We start from the raw sequence: 8,634 nt of genomic DNA, 5'->3' as shown, positions 1-8,634 counted from the left end.
GCTTATGAGGAAAGTAGTTTCATTCATAATGTGCCAAGCCGTATCCTGTATGTGAATGAATGTCTGGCACAATAAAATCTTTAATTTGCAGATAAATAATGTGATTTATGAAAATGTTTACTTGAAAAGTGTCACACGTACATCTGTTCGTTACAATAAATGGATGTGTTCCTCTGGAGTTCATTTATTTCTTTATTTACCCAGCCTTTTCTGAGCAAGCATGATGTATTAATACTGGCAATATGAGGGTAAACACTATAAACCAATGTCTTGTTTCTAACAGCCAAATACTACATACAAGATTCTGGATGTCGACGACTTCCAACCAGCTGAACGAAAATCTGATGACGCGATTGATTTCTAGTAGGTGTCAAGTACTCGGTAAAGTCGTGGCTATAGAATCTACATGGAGGTGCATGGGAACCCTATGGCTCAGGACTGAGGAGATATGGCAACTCTGTATGGGTATGTAGGGCCGCTCTATAAGGCCAGGTTCACACGATGTCTTTTGGCACGTAATGTGGCACATAGACGCCGCGGGAGCTTTTGCGGGCCGTATACGCTACGATTGCTTTCTATGCGAGCCGGGACCGTATACGCGGCGCTATTTTGCGGCCGCCGCAAAATCACGACCACAAAATAGCGCCTCGTATATGGTCCCGGCTCCCATTGAAATCAATGGGAGCGTATACGGCCTGCAAAAGCTCCCGCGGCATCTACGTGCCACATTGCGTGCCAAAAGACATTGTGTGAACCTGGCCTTAATCTTAGGCAGGTTCACATTGCTTAGGGAGCCTCAATCTTAGAATTTATTAGAAAAGCTGGAAATAGTCAATGAGTAGGGCTAAGCAAACCAGTTTGTATCAAGCCAGGTTTGTTATAAATTTTCTAACCATTTGGGGTCTGGCTAATCCCCAAATTTTGGGGGTTTTCCAATCGTGAACCAATATTATAGTCTGGGGTCTCAAATAGTCATAGTCTCCTCTACTGGCTTCTGTCATGGTGTCCGGTGTGGCTCACATCATCTTCAGTCTTTTTTAAGGCTTCCTGAATGATGCCATCAAATCCAGCGGGCAACTAAGGCCCAATCAAAGGCTTCCTTGGGGCTCGTAAGAACACAGAAGAGGACAAGAGAACTAAAGAGTGGCCTAGTGGAGGTGAGACAACATAATAAACACCTTGACTCACCTCTCTTGGGCTCTATTAAGGCATCCAGTGATCCCTCAGCATCCTTTTCCCACTTCTTCTGCCCTCTTCATGCACCCCAGGGGACCACTGAGGCCTGTAATTGGGCTGCAGCATGGGGAGCACCAATGTCGTAACACTTTAATGCAAGAGTATAATAATGAGAAATTTTGTTCTTGATAAAAAAAGTCGAACCAAAATAAATGTTGGGTAAGCGGATCCAAAAATATTTGTCTAAACAAGACTTGTGCAATACAATATTTGTGACGTCCGGAAGTACTATAATTAGAGATGAGCGAGTAGTACTTGATCGAGTAGGTATTCGATCGAATACTACGGTATTCGAAATACTCGTACTCGATCGAGTACCACTCGCTATTCGAATGTAAAAGTTCGATACAGAACCAGCGTTGATTGGCCGAATGCTATACAGTCAGCCAATCAACGCTGGTTCTTCTCCTACCTTTAGAAGTCTTCTCCGTGCAGCGTCCCCGCGGCATCTTCCGGCTCTTCATTCACTCTGCCAGGCATCGAGCCTGGGCAAAGCCGACTGCGCATGTCCGCTTGTAGTGCGGGTATGCGCAGTCGGCTCTGCCCAGGCCCGATGCCTGGCAGAGTGAATTCAGAGCCGGAAGACGCCGCGGGGACGCTGCACAGAGAAGACTGCACGAAGGATCCAGCCCGACCCTCACTCGTGGACTTGGTAAGTGTAATTTGATCGAACGTTGCCTACCCCTGAAACAAGCATTTTCCCCCATAGACTATAATAGGGTTCAATATTCGATTTGAGTAGTCGAATATTGAGGGGCTACTCGAAACAAATATCGAACCTCGAACATTTTACTGTTCGCTCATCTCTAATTGCCATCTACTAAAATGCTACAGGTTAAAAAAATAATAATAATAATTGCCTTGTCAACGAAGACAATAGATCCTTTGTATACAATTTCAATAGACTGCCACGCGGAGAAAAAAGAAACCAAATCTAGTTGGGCGGTACAATAAAAGGAAGGTGGAGCTCCCCTTTAAACAAGTTAATCTTTGGAGATTATAGTTTACACTAACAATTTGCTGGCACGTTACAGTGACACTGAAAGATGGACATTATCTCCTCTCACATTTGAGAATGTTTGACAATGCCGACTAAATCCGCAGCTCGTATTCAAATGAAACAGGATTGAGCAGATGGTTGAAGAAGGCATACAAGCAAGCAGTAAATCTCTCCTTCTCCTCTTCCGATTGCTTTGCCCACAGAGGAATAAAGATTGAAAAGAAAACCAGTAATCACGGTGGATGTCATTAGCATATTCCCAATAAGGGAACTTGCATAAAAAAATTCCCAAGGAAAAACGGCCTTAAGATCAATGTGATGAAGGAAAACTTCCAGCTGTATTCCAAAATGGAACGCAACGCATGATTTATTTAGGCGAGGAAGACGTGTGTAAAGCTGAGATGAATTTACCTTACTATGGCGAAATTGTTTAGTTGTGGTATGAAAAATAGAATCAAAAAGTTTTCAAAAATGACAACTAAAGTGACGTCCCCGGGTACTTTACTCAACCACCTTGGGGCAGAGCTATTAAGGTCAGCAGTCTTTGTAAATCAGGTGCCCACCCATGTGCCCTACCAGTATGTCTTTGGAATAGGGGATGGAAATCCATGCAAACACAGGGAGAACATACAAACTCCTTGCAGATGCTATTTTGTACTTGGCAGGATTTGAACACTAGGTCTACAGCGCTGCAAGGCTAACCACTGAGCCACCGTGTGGACCCAGTATAAATATCTTTATCCACCTCTCCTGGGCCTTTGCGTATTATGCTCTGGGGTCTGAAAAAGGGCTATGTCTTGGAGGAATGGCAATGCCCTCCTTGCTTCAAAAAGCTCATTTGTATATTGTCAAGAAAGGTAATGAATAGAGATGAGCGAACAGTAAAATGTTCGAGGTTCGATATTTTTTTTTTCGAGTAGCCCCTCAATATTCGACTACACGAATCGAATATCGAACCCTATTATAGTCTATGGGGGGAAAATGCTCGTTTCAGGGGTACGCAACGTTCGACCAAATTATACTTACCAAGTCCACGAGTGAGGGTCAGGCTGGATCCTCCGAGAAGTCTTCTCCGTGCAGCGTCCCCGCGGCATCTTACGGCTGTTCATTCACTCTACCAGGCATTGCGCCTGGGCAGAGCTGACTGCGCATGTCCGCACTACAAGCAGACATGCGCAGTCGGCTCTTTCCAGACCCGATGCCTGGCAGAGTGAATGAAGAGCCAGAAGACGCCGCGGGGAAGCTGCACGGAGAAGACTTCTAAAGGTAGGAGAAGAACCAGCGTTGATTGTCCGACTGTATAGCATTCTGCCAATCAATGCTGGTTCTGCATCGAACTTTTCCATTCGAATAGCGAGTGGTACTCGATCGAGTACGAGTATTTTGAATACCGTAGTATTCAATTGAATACCTACTCGATCGAGTACTACTCGCTCATCTCTAGTAATGAACCAATTCACAAAGGCCCCGTTTCATATTAATATTTATTCTTGGGCCTGGGTTCTGATGACAGACTCCTGTTAACCCTTTGCAGAGGCTAATTCTTTGTTCTCACTATAACTCACGCCAGAAAATTAAGTGAGTCATTCCACAGATATACAGTATGCTAGTCTCTGACCGGTGTAGATCTGCGAGCAGGTGCAGCTACATGCTCTAGAATTACTAAGACGCCAGGAATCCGAGCCCTGGGACTTGTGCACCTGCAGAGAATGAATTAAGACTGGCAGAAGAATCTCCAGTCTTAATAAATTCCCTTCAGTGTCTTGCAGAAGGTACTTACCCTTTCCCTAGTGAGAGCAAGTAAACACTTAGACATAGCGAACATGTTATTGGGTAGGGATTGGGGGTCAGGAGAATAAGAAGTCGACTTGCTCATTCAGCCAAAATCTGTCTAAAATGTATCAACACTTGATATGTGCGAGACACATTACTGTACATGTAACAATCATAATCAGGGACCCTACTTGGCCCAATGCTAAATCTGTAGCAGGTAAATCATCTACCGTGTGCCATTTACATTACTGGTATCTACCTATGTGGCCAAGGGGCTTTAGTACTCCATCAAGATCCAAGGCTTGGCTACAAATCTTACCATTTCACCCCCTAAAACTAGTGACTTATATCAGGATGTGCCTCAGCAGTTCTGGTCTTTATTACAATGTTCTACTGAAGTTGAGAAATATATTATGAGGTTCTGCAGCAGCTGAGGTGTGTATTATGATGTTCTGCAGCAGCTGAGGTGTGTATTATGATGTTCTGCAGCAGCTGAGGTGTGTATTATGATGTTCTGCAGCAGCTGAGGTGTGAATTATGATGTTGTGCAGCAGCTGAGGTGTGTATTATGATGTTCTGCAGCAGCTGAGGTGTGCATTATGATGTTCTGCAGCAGCTGAGGTGTGCATTATGATGTTCTGCAGCAGCTGAGGTGTGTATTATGATGTGCAGCAGCTGAGGTGTGTATTATGATGTTCTGCAGCAGCTGAGGTGTGTATTATGATGTTGTGCAGCAGCTGAGGTGTGTATTATGATGTTGTGCAGCAGCTGAGGTGTGTATTATGATGTTCTGCAGCAGCTGAGGTGTGTACTATGATGTTCTGCAGCAGCTGATGTGTGTATTATGGTGTTCTGCAGCAGCTGAGGTGTGTATTATGATGTTCTGCCACAGCTGAGGTGTGTATTATGATGTTCTGCAGCAGCTGATGTGTGTATTATGATGTTGTGCAGCAGCTGAGGTGAGTATTATGATGTTGTGCAGCAGCTGAGGTGTGTATTATGATGTTGTGCAGCAGCTGAGGTGTGTATTATGATGTTGTGCAGCAGCTGAGGTGTGTATTATGATGTTCTGCAGCAGCTGAGGTGTGTATTATGATGTTCTGCAGCAGCTGAGGTGTGTATTAAGATGTTCTGCAGTAGCTGAGGTGTGTATTATGATGTTCTGCAGCAGCTGAGGTGTGTATTATGATGTTCTGCAGCAGCTGAGGTGTGTATTATGATGTTGTGCAGCAGCTGAGGTGTGTATTATGATGTTGTGCAGCAGCTGAGGTGTGAATTATGATGTTGTGCAGCAGCTGAGGTGTGTATTATGATGTTGTGCAGCAGCTGAGGTGTGTATTATGATGTTGTGCAGCAGCTGAGGTGTGTATTATGATGTTCTGCAGCAGCTGAGGTGTGTATTATGAGGTTCTGCAGCAGCTGAGGTGTGTATTATGATGTTCTGCCACAGCTGAGGTGTGTATTATGATGTTCTGCATCAGCTGAGGTGTGTATTATGATGTTCTGCAGCAGCTGAGGTGTGTATTATGATGTTGTGCAGCAGCTGAGGTGTGTATTATGATGTTCTGCAGCAGCTGAGGTGTGTATTATGATGTTGTGCAGCAGCTGAGGTGTGCATTATGATGTTCTGCAGCAGCTGAGGTGTGTATTATGATGTTGTGCAGCAGCTGAGGTGTGTATTATGATGTTCTGCAGCAGCTGAGGTGTGTATTATGATGTTCTGCAGCAGCTGAGGTGTGTATTATGATGTTCTGCAGCAACTGAGGTGTGTATTATGATGTTGTGCAGCAGCTGAGGTGTGTATTATGATGTTCTGCAGCAGCTGAGGTGTGTATTATGATGTTCTGCAGCAGCTGAAGTGTGCATTATGATGTTGTGCAGCAGCTGAGGTGTGTATTATGATGTTCTGCCACAGCTGAGGTGTGTATTATGATGTTCTGCAGCAGCTGAGGTGTGCATTATGATGTTCTGCAGCAGCTGATGTGTGTATTATGATGTTGTGCAGCAGCTGAGGTGTGTATTATGATGTGCAGCAGCTGAGGTGTGTATTATGATGTTCTGCAGCAGCTGAGGTGTGTATTATGATGTTGTGCAGCAGCTGAGGTGTGTATTATGATGTTCTGCAGCAGCTGAGGTGTGTATTATGAGGTTCTGCAGCAGCTGAGGTGTGTATTATGATGTTCTGCAGCAGCTGAGGTGTGTATTATGAGGTTGTGCAGCAGCTGAGGTGTGTATTATGATGTTCTGCAGCAGCTGAGATGTGTATTATGATGTTCTGCAGCAGCTGAGGTGTGTATTATGATGTTCTGCAGCAGCTGAGTTGTGTATTATGAGGTTCTGCAGCAGCTGAGGTGTGTATTAAGATGTTCTGCAGCAGCTGAGGTGTGTATTAAGATGTTCTGCAGCAGCGGAGGTGTATATTATGAGGTTCTGCAGCAGCTGAGGTGTGTATTATGATGTTCTGCAGCAGCTGAGGTGTGTATTATGATGTTCTGCAGCAGCTGAGGTGTGTATTATGATGTTCTGCAGCAGCTGAGGTGTGTATTATGATGTTCTGCAGCAGCTGAGGTGTGTATTATGAGGTTCTGCAGCAGCTGAGGTGTATATCATGATGTTCTGCAGCAGCTGAGGTGTATGATGATATTCTCCAGATTGTGTGATGTGTGCTGTGATCAGAAGGTGGCCACATTACTGTATAACACACAATGTAGCTGCTGAAGAACCTCTTCTGTATTAGCATTACATGTTAGTCAATTAGTGGTCAACAAAGGAGAAGGAAGGAGAAAAAGGTACAAAGAGATACAATGTGACGCTGCTCACTTATACACTGACCAAAATAGTAATAATAATAATAATAATAATAATAATAATAATAATAATAATATTACAGCGGGTCATGTATATACTTGGAAAATGTAAATCCCCATTACTTTCCGCTTTGCTATCGTGTTGTTCGCGGTAGATACATTTTGTGCCAGTCGATGGAATATGTATATAAAATAATGAACATTTCTTGTATCACTGGTGACACAGGACATAATAGAACGTAACATTGAATGGCCATACAGTATTACCATTACAAAAGGCCTGGAACAAGAGAATATTTAGTCCCATCCTCTATACAAAGGTCTCTGGTTAGCTGACCATAAGATGCATTATTGACAGAGGCCCGTTGTCAGATCGGGGGCCCTGATGCCAAGGCTCACAGATGCTGTTATTGATCACTCCAGCAGGATACACATGACACCGAATAAAAGAGCCCTGTCACATCATTTTACAGTTTATTATGTGAAGCTAAAGTTTCCATGGCCGAGAGCATAACGCCTTCATTTTTCAACCATTAAACAATCATCTGAAACATTTCATGGGAAGGATCTGGAAGCCTCCGAGTCGCCATTGAAAAAAAACCTTTTCTTGTCGAAATACCAAAATGACCAAACCATTAATAAAATCTCTGTCAGCTGCATGTCTTTATGAGTTAATTCTACAATAAAGACCCCGATTCATTAATTACAGTGACTGTCAAAGAAAATAGACAGCCATTGTCCCGGATTTAATCGCGCCCATTGTCCGGAGTGACCACCTCGTCTATACATCAGGGCAATTCATGTGTAGATGGGTGGAATTTTCGGAATACAATGTATACTGAAGTGTTAGACTAAGTTTACATTTTTTTTTATTTTAATCAGGAATTTTTTAAGATTGGAATTTTTTTTATTTTAAATTGATTATTTTTTTTAAATTTTAGCGATTTTTAATTTTTTTTTAAATTATAGAAATTTTTTGAATTTTATTTTACACCATTGTGATGACTTTATCGACTTCTTTAACCATTAGACTGATAGAATGAATATATTTGGAGTAGTGAATAGTACATGAAGGTGTATAGATTTTAAGACTATGTTATTTTTGGCTTTTTTTTTTACCAGATTTTTTTTTTTTTACTGCTGCCAGACTTTAAAGTCTATAGTAAATTATTGATAAGTTGAAAGGCTTATACAGTATTTTTGTTTTTGAAATTTTGTGCAGATTTTTTGGCTTTTTTTCCCCAAAATTCTGAATGTTCTGGGAATGGGTTTTTATGGGGGGGGGGAATTTATCCATAGGCTTGCCTATAGGATAAAGATAGGAATGAATGTTTTTCCTACTCTGATTTTATCGGGACTGCCTCAGTTGGATGGAAAATGCAAATGTTACAGTATAAAAAAATACATCTAAATTTTAAAAAAAAAATTCTATAAAAATACTTAAAATTCACCATTTGAATTGGTGTTTTCACAAGAAAACCTAAAACGTTAGGGCTGATGTTTTATTATATTCTGGTACATTTTTCATATTTCGCAACTTTTTTCGTCTATGCCTTAATTATATTGTAAAGTCGCCCCATGTACCAATTCAAGACTGATTTGCTTTGTGTTCAGGGTTAGATGATACATAATGATTAGAGATGAGCGAGTACTATTGGAAACGGCACGCACCCATAAGAATGAATGGAAGCGGCCAGCACGCAGACTTTGCCGGTGGCCGGCCACTTAACCCCCTGCGTGCCGGCCGCGTCCATTCAGTCTTATAGGTGCGTGCTATTCGAAACGGCCATTTCAAATAGTACTCGCTCATCTTTAATA

This window comes from Leptodactylus fuscus, chromosome 9 (assembly GCF_031893055.1).
Source record: "Leptodactylus fuscus isolate aLepFus1 chromosome 9, aLepFus1.hap2, whole genome shotgun sequence".
Lineage (NCBI taxonomy): Eukaryota > Metazoa > Chordata > Amphibia > Anura > Leptodactylidae > Leptodactylus > Leptodactylus fuscus.
Note: the sequence above shows the minus strand (reverse complement) of the source record.